General features: G+C 40.0%; 1 protein-coding gene across 14 annotated transcripts in view; it reads right to left on the bottom strand.

The window, feature by feature from the left end:
- The window catches only part of SEMA4D (semaphorin 4D), a 105,499-nt gene that overhangs the window by 46,058 nt on the left and 43,762 nt on the right, over positions 1 to 15,679 (bottom strand). The gene's annotated exons all lie outside the window — the stretch shown is intronic.

The following is a 15,679-nucleotide window of genomic DNA, read 5'->3' as shown; positions in this document are numbered from 1 at the left end:
CATCTTGTCATGCTTCCATCTGATTTACCTGGGAGGCTGACAGGGACTGCCTCCAACTCTCTCCCCTGCTACCCCCACCCATTTCTGCCTAAACTTTGCCCTTTTTGGCTGGCAGGCAACCTGCCTTGCCAGATGGCAAGCAACCACAGAACTTCATAGCTCTGCAGCTGCTTACCACACCCCAGGAAGCTTCAGCAAATGCCAGCAAGCATTCATTCAACCAGTTGCCTTCTCTCCCCAGCCCCATGTGGCTCCCCAGATCACCCCGGCAAGCAAGCATTCCTTTCCTAACATTGCTCCAAAACCATCAGGCGGACCTGCCTTCTGAGCAGGCAGAAGAGGTAGGGCAGGTGAACAGTGGTAGCTCTCTGAAGTTGAGAGGATGAAATATCAACCCCTCCCAAAGGAGGAGCTTGGCGGGCTACAAAGAGAGTAGAGCAAAGATGCTTTTTTGTAAGATTGTTCACACAGAAGGATACTCACCCTGCTAAATGAGCTAGACCAGGGCTTCTTCTATTGAAATGAATTTTGAATGGTTGCTATAACCAAATGGGTGCAGGTTAAGGAGATCCTTTACAGTGACACTGGTAGTCTTTGACTTAAGACCACCATTGAACACAACATTTCTGTTGCTTAGCGAGACAGTTGTTAAGTGAGTTTTTGCCCCATTTTACACCTTTCTTGGTGTAACATCTTATACGGATGTTAAGCGAATCACTGCAATTGTTAAGTTAGTAACACAGTTGTTAAGTGAATCTGGCTTCCCCGTTAATTTTGCTTGTCAGAAGTTCTCAAAAGGGGATCATGACCCCGGGATACTGCAATTGTCATTTGAAACACTTGCCAAGTGTCTGAATTTTGGTAATGTGACCATGGAGATGCTGCAATGGTCATAAGTGTGAAAAATGGTCATAAGTCCCTTTTTTCAATGCCACTGTAACTTCGGTCACTAAATGAACTGTTGTAAGTCAAGGAAGGCCTGTACTTTTTAAAAGTACCCATATACGCTTGCAGATAAGCCCACTTGCAAATAAATGGACTCTCAAATCTTTAGGCAAAATATTATGAAAAATGTATAATCCAAATCTGGTTTGGATAAACCAAATGTGAAAATTAAAACGTACAAAAATCTAGAGGGTTGATTTATTTCTAGTACATTTACATAGTATTTTTATTTAAAAAATTGATGGTCAGATTATCCACAGATGGGTTTATCTGTAAGTATACACAGTAATTAAACAAGAGTTGTAGGAATTTTTTATGTTCTCTTGTCCTATTCTGAACTGTTTACAAAACAATGAATTTGTTTCTAACCTGCTGCTGTACATAAATCTGGACTACAATTCCCACAATTTTCAAGTAAATCAGACATACTCTCTGGGAATTTAAGGGCAGCTTCATAATGGTAGTAAATCCCTATGACGGACAAGGCTACTATACAGCTATGCAGTGCATAAAACTAACATCACAACATTTTGTGATACTGTTGATCAAGAGTGATTTAGTAATAGCTGTTGCTGGTAATTTCTCACACACATACACAGACACATACTGTAAGAGCTGTGCGTATTATTACTCATGAAGAAAAATAAACTGCTAATTATTTTGGCAACTACATACCCACAAGGATTCAAAGGAAAATCCATTTGAATATGAATGACTGAAAGCCTGGAACTACTTAAATGGAATAGCATTATTACAGTCTTCAAAAGAAACTTTATTTTCTCAAGGCTCCATTATAAGAATTAAAACAAAAGCTCTAGGTTTATTATAAAGGCAGGAATTATTACACCTTTGCTGTGCAATGTTCAACAAGTCTAAAAAAATCCAAGTAAATTTAATTCCAAGTGACAATTAAAGCATTTATAGCTCTCTCTCTCTCACACACACACATACTTTGCTTCCTGTTGATGCCTCTTCACTGGAATGGAACAGGCATACACCCAAGAGCTAAATCCTACTCACTGCACTGCTTTTGCATTTGAAATCACTGCCAAATTAAAAGTTCTGGGAAAAGTTCAGTATCTGAGAGAGCAGCTGAGCAAGAAAATGTATATAGTGATGCTTAAAAGTCTGTAAATCCTTTCGAATTGTCAATATTTCTACATAAATATGACCTAAAATATTATCTGTTCTCCACACAAGTCCTAAAACTGGATAAAGAGGACCCAATGTAACAAAGGTGCCAAAAACATTATCCTTGTTCATTGATTTATCGAGGATAATGAGCAAATGCTACCCATTTCTGTGTAGCAACTACTATGTGAATCTTTGCTTTCAGTTAACTGATGGGCCCCCGTTGACTAGTAATAACTTCAACTAAATGCTTCTGATAACACTTTGGATCAGTCTTGCACATCAGCTTAAGGAATTTTAGCACATTCTGTCTTAGAATTCCACTTCAGTTTGAAGATGCTGGTGAGCTTCTTTGCATGAACTGCTTGTTTCAGGCCCTCCCATAGCATTCTCTAGGACAGGGATCCCCAACCCCCGAGCAACGGCCCATTACCGGGCCTGGTGAGCAAGTGACCAAGCTCTACTGCACTACTAGTAGCTACTCTACTTGCACGAGTGGCAGGCGTTCATGCACAAAGCTTCATTTGCATGAGCAGTGGGCATTCATGCTCGAAGCTTCATTTACACAAGGGGCAAGCATGTATATTCACCACTTGTGCAAATGGAGTTGTGGGCATTTAAGCCTCCCACTCTCACAAAACCATCCCCTCTTCCCCCATCCACCCAAAAAAAACCCGGTCTGCCAAGAACTGCTGCTCCAGGATGAAGATCAGGACTTTGACTTGGCCATTCCAAAACATTTTCTTCTGATTAAACCATTCTCTGGTCATACAACTTTTTTTTTTTTTGGAATAGCAATAGCACTTAGACTTATATACCGCTTTACAGCCTTCTCTAAGTGGTTTACAGAGTCGGCATATTGCACCCAATAATTTGGTTCCTCATTTTACAGACCTCGGAAGGATGGAAGGCTCAGTCAACCTTGAGCCTGGTGAGATTTGAATTGCCAAATTGCAGTTAGCTTGCAGTCAGTAGAAGTAGCCTGCAGTACTGAACTCTAATCACTGCGCTATCGCAGTTCATGTTCACTCACTGTATAACCCACTTTCTCTTAAGCTTCAGTTCACAGATAAAGACACCCTGATTTCAGGGTGAAATCTGAACCAGTTTGCTACCGGTTTGCTGGCTGTGCATGCACACCAAATGTGTGCTGCGTGTAGATGCACAGTGTGCACCAAATGCACGCTGAGCATTTAAAAAGCTACCGGTTTGGGCAAACCGGTAGTTAAAAAAGCTACGATCTGACGATCACCTGTGCCGCGCAGGCAGGATTTCCTGCTTTCTAATGAAGCTAAACTGCGCACCACAGCTGATTCCCCCCCCTTCGCTGTTCTCCTTACCTTCCCAAGCCTCCTTTTGGTGCATACTGCCACCAAACTACCAGTTCGACAGAACCGGTAGCTTATTTTTTACTACCGGTTCAAGTGAACCGGTAGTTTTTATCACTACCAGTTCTCCCGAACCGGAGCAAATCAGTAGCATTTCACCCCTGCCCTATTTCCCTCTAGAATTGCTGGTATAATTTAGAATTCATACTTCCAACAATGATGGCAAGCTATACAGAGGCAGCCATACAGGTTCAAATCATGATATTGCCACCATGTTATAGATGGGATAAAGTTCTTCTGCTAGAATGCAGTCTTTGCCTTTTGCTAAACAATGCTTTTCATTCAAACCCTAATGTTCTATTTTGGTCTCATCTGTCCACAAAACTTTCTTCCAGTAGCCTTCTGCCTTATCAACATGGTCTTTCATAAACTATAGACAGGCTGCAATGTTCTTTTTGGAGCGTGGTGGTTTTCTCTTTGCAATCCTGCCATGCACATCATTGTTGTTCAGTGTTATTCTGATGGTGATCTCATAAAGGCTGGCATTGCAAGAGAGGTCTTAAGTTCTGCAGATGTTATCCTGTGGTTCTTTGAGACTTCCCAGAATATTATATGCCTTGCTCTTAGTGTGATCTTGGTTGGTTGACTACTTCTAGGTAGTGTGACAATAGTGTTGAATTGTTTCCATTTGTACATGACCTGCCTGGCAGTGAATTGGTGGCATCGAAATACTTTGGAAGTAGTTTTGTAGCCTTTTCCAATCTGGTGAGCATCAACAATAACTCTTCTTTAGGACTTCTCATACTCACACTTACCACACCATTGATTGTAACATCTGATCTAACTTCCCCTTCCAATAATCTATAGGTTCATCTTTCCTTCCTTCCTGCCTGCCTGCCTGCCTTCCTTCCTTCCTTCCTTTCTCTTTCTACAATCCCGTAGTCCCTCAATACAGGGTAAAGTCGTGGTGACTGGGTGGAGCTAAGCATTTATTGGCTGGATATCCTTCCTGGTGCCTACATGGAATTCATAGATTTTATTTTATTTTTTTGCACACACATCTGCCGCTACCTAGCGTTGAACTCTCAATGGTCAAGAGTTTATTTTCGTACAAAAAAAAAAAAAAAATCAGATGGAAGAGAACATTCATATTTTTCATTTACTGTAATCCTGATATACCTTTACTATTAGACTGAGATACAATAACTTCTGAATTATCATCTATTCCTTCCCATCCATCAAATGTTTATTCCATATTTTCCATATAGTATTCATCTTATTAAACAATAATACAACAGTGCAAGTGTAAAAGTGCAAGTGTGGCTTTTGCTGGTATTTATTGTCACAGAAGAGATAATAAAAAGATTTTGTTGATGTGAAATTCTTTTACTTTATCCATTTGGATTATCTAAGCTCGCTCTCTTAACCCAAGAAGCAAAAGGTTGTTCTATGGGACTTCAATATATAACTTAAGCTTTAAAAGAAAGCCTTGAGCAGAACTATAAGTGAGAACGTTTTGTCCTTATTGCCTGTTCTTCATCTAATATTTTAGCTTTTGGATGCTTACATGCAAACACAACCTTGGTCTTTCTCACCACTGAGTTGCAAATTATTTTTTTATGCATTTGGGAACAATTTATTGGTATTGAAAGACCAAGTAAGCAGTCAGGATACACTGGCTTAATTTCTTCTAATGTTGTTCCTGCCAAGCCTGAATGGTAATGGGTGCATTACTTGGAGCCAGACAGTTCCATCCTCAGAAAATACTGGAGTTTAGTTATGAGAAGTTTCAGATGCAGAATCTGTATAAAAATAACAAGTCATTCTCCAGAATATAAAAGGGAAGTAGTTGAGTTTAGGACAAAGCGCCTAAACAACAATCTAAAAAGCTTTATAGCTGTAAAAGCTAGCTGTTCATAGGACTAGTGTTCCTTCATGAATTAATGTTACCTATTCAAAGTAAGCAGTGATATTACTTCAGAAAGAACTATTGGGTTTTTTAATCCACTGTACAGGGATTAAATACAGGTCACTTTGAACTTTATGTTAATAAGTGGGTATAAGAAACGTACTGCATTTTTATGCCATGCTATCCATTTCCCATTCAGAAATCCAGGTGCAGATCTTTCATAATACGGACTTTGGATCTGGTATCAAGTTATGGGAGAATATGACTATGTGAGAATTATAATAATAGAACCTCTGCCTGCTGAAATTTCTCAGTGGCATTAGTTTCGAGTCCTGCCAAACACAAAATGACCTCTCCTCCATTACTGCTCAGCCAATACTGAATAACAGTGAGAGGAGGCATTATTGCAAGCGGATGATTAACTATGAAAAAGAGGCACATTTTTAAAAAGGATCCATGGCTCAGACAGAACAGTGACAATCATATTGTAAATTAGAGTTTCATGTGTAAGCCAACGTGCAACACATAAAATAAGATTAGGGATTACCCCCAGAAAATAGCTTGGATTGAAGGATCTACCAGTCGGGGCAAATACCAAGTCCATTATTCTGTCCCACATAAATTTTTGTAATCCACGTGAATGTACAAAAGCAAAGAATTCACAGATTAAGTTACTAGTAAGCCTCACATTTCAAGGTGTATAGTCTATTGCATTGTGTTAATTTTTCTTGAGAACAAGCCCCAGAAAGAATGCACCACAATAACTTGATTATTCTTGTTCAAGCATATCAATCACTCTGACCTTCCCACTTAATAACATTTTGCCATTTTATACCATTAATTGAGTTCTCTATTTTATTTCAGTTAAAATAATCTTGGGCAACTTGTTACCCACTATACTGAAAAGTGCCTGCCACAGATGTTCTGACACCTGGAAGGTTCTTGGCAGTTCCCATGTATTTGCAAATTTCAGTCTAGCAGCAAATCCAGAAAGCTTGTAAAAATCTTTGGCAAGATTCCAACTTACTAAACCACTGCACTAGATTACGCAATTGTGGAAAAGATTTAGAAACAGAAAACTATAACCCTTTAAGCGTAGTTCGTTATCTGGCCATTTAAGTTATGGAATTTGAAATATTTAAAGCATGGAATTCTTGTGCAGGTAACAGATGAACAGATCACTTGACTTTTTTCTCCATCCTTCTTCTTCACCTTTCTACATCTGATTTAAACACAGTTTAGAATCTGATGGGATGTTAATGATGAACATATTAAAACGTTAGCTAAAGCCAATTTACTCTCCCCCTCCTTCATCTAATATTACTAAAAAAAAACAATCAATCAAAACTAGGTATTTCTTCTTCTTGAACTAATTTTCAAAAAGAAGAAGGAGCCAGAGAACAACAGGCACATCATCTTGATGTCTCAGCCAAGCACATTTTTTGTACAGATTATCAAGCATCATCTCTGTGGATGAACTTGGACAGACCTGCAACAATTTACAGAAACTAGAATAAATTGGTCACAACGGTCAGGCTAACCCTATCTTCACCTTTGATTGAGTTAGCTTAGCAGATCAGCGTACAGTACAGACTACTGTATACTGGTCTGCAACAAAGTCCTTTTTATTGAATACCATGAGATACTACTCTTAGAATGTGGATATCGATAATAGCACTGTTACTACTCGAGCTGTGGTGGCGTAGTGGTTAGAATGCAATACTGCATGCTAACTCAACTGCTCACTCCAGGAGTTCGATGCTGACCAGCTCAAGGTTGATTCAGCCTTCCATCCTTCTGAGGTCAGTAAAATGAGGACCCAGATTGTTGGGTGACAATATGCTGACAATAAGCTTAGAGAGGGCTGTAAAGCACTATGAAGCGGTATATACGGTAAGTCTAAGTGCTATTGCTAGTTAGATGAACTCAATTGGTTGAACAACTACACCTAATGGTTCCATCTCAACTTGGATGGATATATTGAGCAGCAGTTTAGATGGAAGTACTGGGTGGATTTTGTGCTGGAAACTGTGTTCAAAATTTTTACCAATAGCTTGGCCAAGGGAGTTGAGGGAAGCCTAAAAAAGTTTACAGAGAATACAAAATTGCGAGGACTGGCTAACATTATACAAAACAGAGAATATTCAGAGAGATGTAGTGAGGCTTGAGCAGTGGACTGAAATAAGCAAGATGTAATTTAACAAGAAATGTAAAGTTTTGCACCTAGGTAAGAAAAATATACGGTGCAAGGAGGGGAAGACTTTACTTGGCGCTAATATATGGGGAAAGCATCTGAATATCCATGTTGATCAGTGATACGCAGCAGTTGCTCCAAAATCAAGGGCTACGTTGGGCAGCACTAACAGGGGCATAAAGTTAGATCATGAGAACAAACTGCTACTTTCTACTTTCTGTTCAGACTCCATTTTGAATATTGTGTCCAGTTCTCGGTATCATACCCTGTTTTCCCGAAAATAAGACATCCCCTGATAATAAGCCCAATTGGGCTTTTGAGTGCATGTACTAAAATAAGCCCACCCTGAAAATAAGCCCTCCCCAAAAATATTTAAACGCATGCGCAGCTGGTCCCCGCCATTTCCTCAGGTTTCCTCCACATGCCCCAAAATAATAAGACCTCCCCAAAAATAAGGACATGAGCTTATTTCGGGGTTCAAAAAAATGTAAGACAGGCTCTTATTTTCAGGGAAACACAGTAGTTTTTTAAAAAAGGCAGTGACAAACTAGAACAAGTTAAGAGATTGGCTATTTAAGATCTGGAAATGAATCCCTACAAGGAACAGCTAAAGGATTAGAATATATTTGGCACAAAACATGATAGTAATCTTCATTGGGGTGGGGGGTTCATATACAGAATGGACTTGTTCACTATTGGCAATGGACTTGTTCACTATCGCTCATTCTAACACTATTCCCCTTATGATCAATTAGATGTTTATCAGAAGTGCACAGAAACACTGTGGAACAATCATACCTTTTTTGGGGAATCCCAACAACTACCCGAAAAAGAGAGATTGCCTCTGCTATGAGAAATAGCATACAGTCATCATGATGAATAGCCAGACAGCTTTATCTTATATGAATGTGTGTCATTCCTTTATTACATTAACTATGTAAGGTGTGAAAAAAATGCTGTCTTTCATTTGCAAGAAATACCCCATAATTTAGCTTCACTGGATGACTCTGGCTTCTAGTTTATCAGATAGATTCCCCCTGGTTATCTTCTCCCCATTGTCATTGCCTTACCATTCACCTTCAAATTAAAAAAAAAAATCCAAATATTACAATCTTTTTTCAGAGGAAATGATTCAGATTCCTCTTTCCTCTGTAAAATCTGGCACAGAGTCAAATCTAAAGGCATGCTACATATTTTTGGCATAGATTAGAAAGTTCATTATTTTAACTTGGCCTTTAAGCTTTGTACATCAAGGAAAATAAGGTCTTGGTCTGGCACTGAAACAACAGCAAAGCAAGCATCAAATGAGCCTTCCTGGAGCAAGAAATCTAAAAAATAGGAAGCGAGGGCACCACTGGGAGAGACCTCCTGAGGAGGGGTTCTGGTGCCGATCCAACACCCAAAAAGGCTGATATGAAAGCAGACTTTCCGTTGAATAACTGGCCTCAAGTTGAACAAATAGCTTTAAAGGCAAGCACTGGCAATGGAAATTGTGTTGGGAACTGTATAATTAATTAGCCTTGGGCATCAGATGAAATGCATGTAATTAAATTTATTAATGACATTAGAAGTTCTAATACAAATTGTTGCCCAGTTTTTCTGCAGGAAGAAAAAGACAGAAGAAGGGATGTAAAACACAGGCAGGTTATAACTGAAAACAAATATTATTATTTCAATACAATAAATAAATAAATAAATAAATAAATACCGTATTTTTCGCACTATAACACGCACCGGACCATAAGATGCACATTAGCTTTAGAGGGGGAAAAAAAAACCTGCCTCTGCTTCCCAGCATTCATCTGGTATTCATCTGGCTAGTGTCCTTGCAGCAAACAGCCTGGTCAGCTTCAGCACGTTATCGCAGCCCCAGCACATGGCTCGTCAGGGCTCCGCTCCATTTCGCCCATCACCGGTCAACTGAGCTGAGCTGCTGCACCTGGCAGGGAATGCTGGAGCCTGGCGGTTGGATTGGCCTCCCAGAATACCACTGATCAGCTGTTTTAGGCAGCAGGGATCACCGCTGTTGTTCGCTGCTGTTGCTTATCACCGCCATTCGGCGGTGGTGATCAGCAGCTATTGGCGGCAAAAGGCTATAGGTGGTGATCCCCGACGCCTAGAACAGCTTATCAGAAGTATTCCAGGAGGCCGATCCAACCATCAATCAGCTGCTTGGCAGTGAACGCTCCAGCATTCCCTGCCAGCGCCGAATGGCGGCAGCGGTGACAGGCAGCAGCGAATGCTGCCACCACACCAACCCTCCTCCCCAACATCGCAATAGTTGCTCTATAAGATGCACAGTCATTTCCACCCACCTTTTGGGGGGGGGGGAATGCGCCTTATAGTGCGAAAAATATGGTAATACTGAGGCAGAGTATCAAGAGCCCCCTTCCCCGAGACACACCTATGGAAATATCTTTTATAGAGATGACTGTATCTGGGAATGAAACCTGAAAAACATACCTATCCTACAACAACAAGATGCTCTTCAAAATCAGAATATAAAAAATGTGTGGATTTGCTTGTCCTATTTTTTTTTTCAGAATAGTATTTTTTCCTCAATATCAAATAATTAAAGGGAGCCCCAAGGACAGAATACATACACTACCATAATAAATTATCATATACAAATTTTCTTTTGTATAATTTTCAAATTTGCCAGAATTCGCCAACCTAATTGGCAATCAATAAAATGCCATTTAAAAAGGGGGATGGTGGGTGCCTAAAGAAGCAATATTTCTCTCTGTTCTAATTGTGAGCAAGTCTGCTTCCCACACAAACTGGGCTACGACACTAATCCAACCAAGCAAAACAAAAACCAGCTAAATTCAGACTTCAATTTATCCTAGCACTTGTTGCTAGGAAACCTTTCATCCTCAGGGTCATTTTGTTGATTATCATTTATTAGGCACATGTTTAAATCATTTTAAAAGACAAGCTTCATTTAGTTTTCTGCACCAAGTGAGCAGGCACACACATACATACACTCACTTGGACCTTTTCTTTTTTTGGCCATTAAATTACAAGTTCACCTTTGGGGCATGCTAAGAAATGTTTGCGTTATTGTTTCTGTAGTGATGAAACATTCCTTCCAGTAGGCTATTGGGCATTGCATACTTTGTACACAGTGTAAGTATTTCTTATAATTAAACATTCATTCTTTGCAGGAATGGGCTTTTGCTAATGCTTTAGTCCTTACTACAGAGGGAGAATTTTTAATTTTGGGCTGCATCACTTCAAACCTCAGCATCTAACTCCGAGCATCAAAATAAACTGACTATGAACTATTATGCACCCGCACTGAAAACTATCTTATTTTCATGATTTCTGGTATGTCTTTTGTAAGATGGGAAGGACATTTGTTACTGGGACTTGACACTGATTTTAAAAATGAAAAGTACAGGACCTGCTAAGCTTACTGAACAAAATCATTTACGTACACTGGCAAAGCTCTATGTTTAAACTCCATACCAAACAGATACTGTTGTCTAAACGTTGCCCTGAAATATTTCCAGTTCCTTTATCAAACACTAACACTCTTTCTCTGATTCATAAATGGAGATTCAAAGCACAAAGGAGATAGCACATGTACAAAATGTGTTTCTATCCAGATAGTCCTCAACTAACAACCATTCGGTTTAGTGATCATTCAAAGTTACAACAGCACTGAAAACAACGACTTATGACATTTTTTCATACTTACGATGCAGCATCCCCATAATCAAAATTCAGAACTGTGGCATACTGGAATGTATTGATGACGGTTGCAGTGTCCTGGGATCATGTGATCACCTTTTGTGACCTTCTGACAAAGTCAATGAGGAAGTCAGATTCACTTAGCAACCAAGTTACTAATTTAATTGCTGTGATGCACTTAACAACTGTGACAAGCAAAGTCATAAAATGGGGCAAAACTCCCTTAATTGTCTTGCTGAACAGCAAAAATGTAAATGTTAGGCTCAATCGTGGTCATAAGTCGAGGACTACCTGTATAGCACCTAGCACTCTGAAACAACTTGAAAATTAGCCTTGAACCAATAAGACTTGTAATCACTTGATCATGGGAATCATAATTAACCAGAGTTGTTACGAAGAAAAGAAGGCATCTTTTTTCAGATATTTAGAGTATGCATATTACTACCTTCCCTATCTCTGGATCTTTTTTGCCTTAACTTGTACTAGATTCTTCAGGAGGATGCCAGAAACAATATGGAATTTTTCATGAGTTAAAACATTGCTTACTTTTTCTAAGAAAGAATATCTTCATATTAATACATACAGATGGGATTCACATTATGCTAAACCAGAGGTGTCAAACTTACAGAGTCATGTTGTTGTCATCATGTGACGTATTGAGACTTTTTTCCCTTTGTTAAACCGGGGGTGGGCGTGGCCAGTGTGACACGCATCTGGGCCAGGGACACGAGTTTGACACCCCTGCGCTAAACTATTTAGTTCTGTTTAGCTTTGGTTTAGAATCTTGTGGAAATCTAACTATTGTATGACAACCACAATTCATGTGCTAACCAATATATGAATCCAATCTACTGTAACGTATTCAACAATAAATATTTTAATACAATATATAAACAAAAAGATATTCATTTATTAATGGGGAATTTTCTTGAAAAATGAAATCAACATACCTGGTAATTAAAAAGAGGCAAAACAAGATTAAGCATTATGAAAACAGAACATTCCTTGACACAGTTCCAGATCTCTTTTGTATTGAGAAATGGCCTTTGCATTCAATTCTATATTTTGTTTCCTATTATTTCCAACATATTTAGAAGTTATAGGAGATCACTGAATTTAGAAGGAGGTGTTAGATCAAATGACCAGGCCAAAAACAACTTTATTTTTACTTTTCAGCTAATGCAGGGGTGTCAAAACTCACGGCCTACGGGCCAGATGTGTCACGTGTTGGCCATGCCCACCCATTTTAGTGAAGGGGAGGAAAGGTCGCAATACATCATGTGACGAAAACCTGACAGCACGAGTTTGACACCCCTGAGCTAATGCTAATAAGACTACAGATGTAGGCAGTGAGAAATTAAGAAGTGTGAATAAACTGTAGCTCAGTTCAACAAATCATCCAGTCCATGACTGAGATTGCAAATTTTTCTGGAAGCTACATTGTTCCTTCTAAAAGATGACATGAGGCTGTTGGATCTTCTACTGCTCCTGGAAGATCAAGTGGCAGTGGTGGCCAACTGTCCCTTTGTTCAATTCTATTCTCCAGCCCACTTTTAACATTCATTTGGGGGGAAAGGAAAGAATTTGCTTCTTAGGCTTTCAAATCAATTTTGAAAGACTGCCCTTTTCTGCAGTTATTCAAGGAAGTAGAGGCAATGCTTAATTTTCAGAAAGTGGTCTGAAAAAGACTGACATTTTTACCTGTTTGTTGATGGTAAACTGTGAAATATGACCAGGGGCAACTTAATTCTAATTATTAAATATTGGCTATACAGCTTGTTTAGAGACTGCATTGGGCAGTAACTATTTGCAGTTAATGACAGTGATAGAAAAAGTAACTTTGTGACCGACACCTGTATTTCTGATCTTTGCAATGCCTCTTGCATTTGTCTTTCTTCACCAATGCAGTAAGTACACATTCTTCTGTTCCTGACCCATTTTTTCCTTTTCCTCCTAGCAGAGCAGAGATGTATAAGCAAGTTATCACTTCCTGAGCTGCAGCAAGATCTTCCCTAAAAAATGCTAATGGCAAGGTAACAGGCTCAGCTGTGACCTTAATTAGCCAGCTTGCAGCAGCTGCAGCAGTTTTGCACTAAAGCTTCTTTGCCTCCTAAGCAGCTCAATTTTTTTAAAAAAAAATTCAGTACTAGCACTTTGCTAAAACTGTATATTCCAGTGTGCCTGCTTACTCTCTTGTAATACCTTCCTCTCCTATGATTTTTCATTTAATAACCACTTTATTTCACAAGCGAGTTGCTAGTCCCAATTGCAGTCATTAAATAAGGATTGCCTGTACTTTCCAGTAAATTCTCCAATATCTGGATAGATACAGGAAATTTTACCATGCAAATCTATTTTCCATAAAGCAGACAATTTGTATATTATGTATTTCTCCATGTAGTACAATAAAGGCCAATTATAAGCAGCAGTTAAATCTCCAAATTACAAAGGAAAATGCTTAAAACCTAATTGCCTGTCATAAAATTATGCTGCCATATACCAATAGGTTGTCTCCAAGTGTAAATTGACCTTAAGTAAGGTTCATTAAATTACTGTAACAATCCTACTAACATCATGCCATTGCTTTTCTCTCCAGATAATGTATTTGTTTAAGAATTCAACAATTATAGATTCAATCAATTTGGGAAAGGAGGTTGTGTCTCAAATACCAAATCAGCAATATCAGAGATTAAAAGTGAATTTTAAATTCGTTCAATTCTCAGTACTATAAAAGGATGATAGCTATCAAAGTCTGAGCAGCAAACATAAATTAGATGATGAAAGGGCCATTTTGTAACAAATTGATCATAGTATGCCCTTCAAATACAAGGACATTTTTTTCTGCTCATATCGGCCATTTTATTGATTCTAATTAAATACAGATTCCCACAGTAACAAAAGTTAATGCAATGTCTGGGTCAAAGAATATCTAGAAAGTAGGCCCAAACTGCAAATTCATCATTTTAAAAAGCAGATCTTTGCTTTTCAAACTGTATCCCGAAATACCACTTTAGAGCACATACACTTTCTGAAAGATTTCACAAAGTGCATGTTTATTAACTAAGTTTATTACTAAAAGCTAATTAATATTAGGGTATAGTTACATCTTAGTATCCTATACTATTGCATTTAACATGTTATAGATAATAATAAGAAAATGTACAGCCAGTATTGTGTTGATGCAAAACTGTGAAGTGGACTGTTTGCCCAAAGAAGCTAAAGCAAGGCTGTCAAACTCCCAGCCCATGGACTGGATGTGTTACACTAGCCACGCTCACGCCCAGTTTAGTGAAGGGGGAAAAACTCCTGATATATCATGTGACACCGCCACGAGGGGGCGGCGGCACGATGAGTGTCACAAAGACTCATTCTGACAGGTGGGGCCGGGGAGAAGCAAGACACGTGGAGCAAGATGTGGCTCCTCTTGCCGTCTCTTCTCTCCCCCTCTTGCCGGGCATGGCAGGGTACCTGCCCCTTGCTTAGCCACCCACCCCCTTTAGGGATGCAATTTGGGGGTGGCAAGTGGGACAGGCGTCTTACCTTTCAAGCTCTCTGGCGTTCCTCGCCACTATGTCCAGAGAAACACGTTTTTTTAAAAAACCCTTCTCGCGAGTTCAATAAAGTTTTTTTTTACAATGTGTTTCCCTGGACATGGGAATGCGACAGAGCTTGAAAAATAAGACGCCTGCCTCACTTGCCACCCACAAATTGCATCCCTAAAGGGGGTGGGTGGCTAAGCAAGGGGCAGGAGCCCTGCCATGCCCGGTGAGGGAGGGGGGGAGAAGAGACAGCAAGGGGAGCCACGTCTTGCTCCATGTGTCTCACTTCTCCCCCGCCCCACCTGTCAGAAATAAGTCTTTGTGACATTCATTGTGCCGCTGCCGCTGCGTGGAGCAGGACTCTGCAAGGCTTGTGCCCTTGCACGATGAACGGCAGCACTGCCACAAGGTTTGACATACCGGCGCAGCCGCGAGCAGCAGGATGGCAGCTATGCCAGTATGTTGAAGCTTGCGGCCATGCTGCCATTCATGCGTGCAATGGCACAACAAGCCTTGCAGAGTCCTGCTCCACGCAGCGGCGGCGGGGGCAGGACACATCAAGGCAGCGGCAGCCAGCCGCTCGGCTGGCGCGAAGAACAGGGAGAGGAGGGCATGTAGTTGGTGGAGGGCTTATTTGGGGGGGGGGCTTATTTTAACTCATGCACTGAAAAGCCCGATTGGGCTTATTATCCGGAGAGGTCTTAGTTTCGGGAAAACATGGTATATTTTAGAAGTTTGATTAATCCTTCTTTTCTCAGAAAGGGTGGAATGATCCAATAGGAAGCCTTAAACAAGGATCTGAAGTATAAAAACTCTTCTCTCCCTCTCTCTCTCTCTCTCTCTCTCTCTCTCTCTCTCTCTCCCCCTCCCTCCCTCCCTCCCTCCCTGCTATCTAATTTATCTGCTGCCCATCTTGGGTGCCTTCAACATTACAAGC

The sequence above is a fragment of the Pantherophis guttatus genome, chromosome 2, assembly GCF_059756535.1.
Source record: "Pantherophis guttatus breed Tessera chromosome 2, ASM5975653v1, whole genome shotgun sequence".
Taxonomy (NCBI): Eukaryota; Metazoa; Chordata; class Lepidosauria; order Squamata; family Colubridae; genus Pantherophis; species Pantherophis guttatus.
The sequence above is the reverse complement of the archived record's forward strand: the minus strand, read 5'-3'. Positions and strand labels throughout refer to the sequence as shown.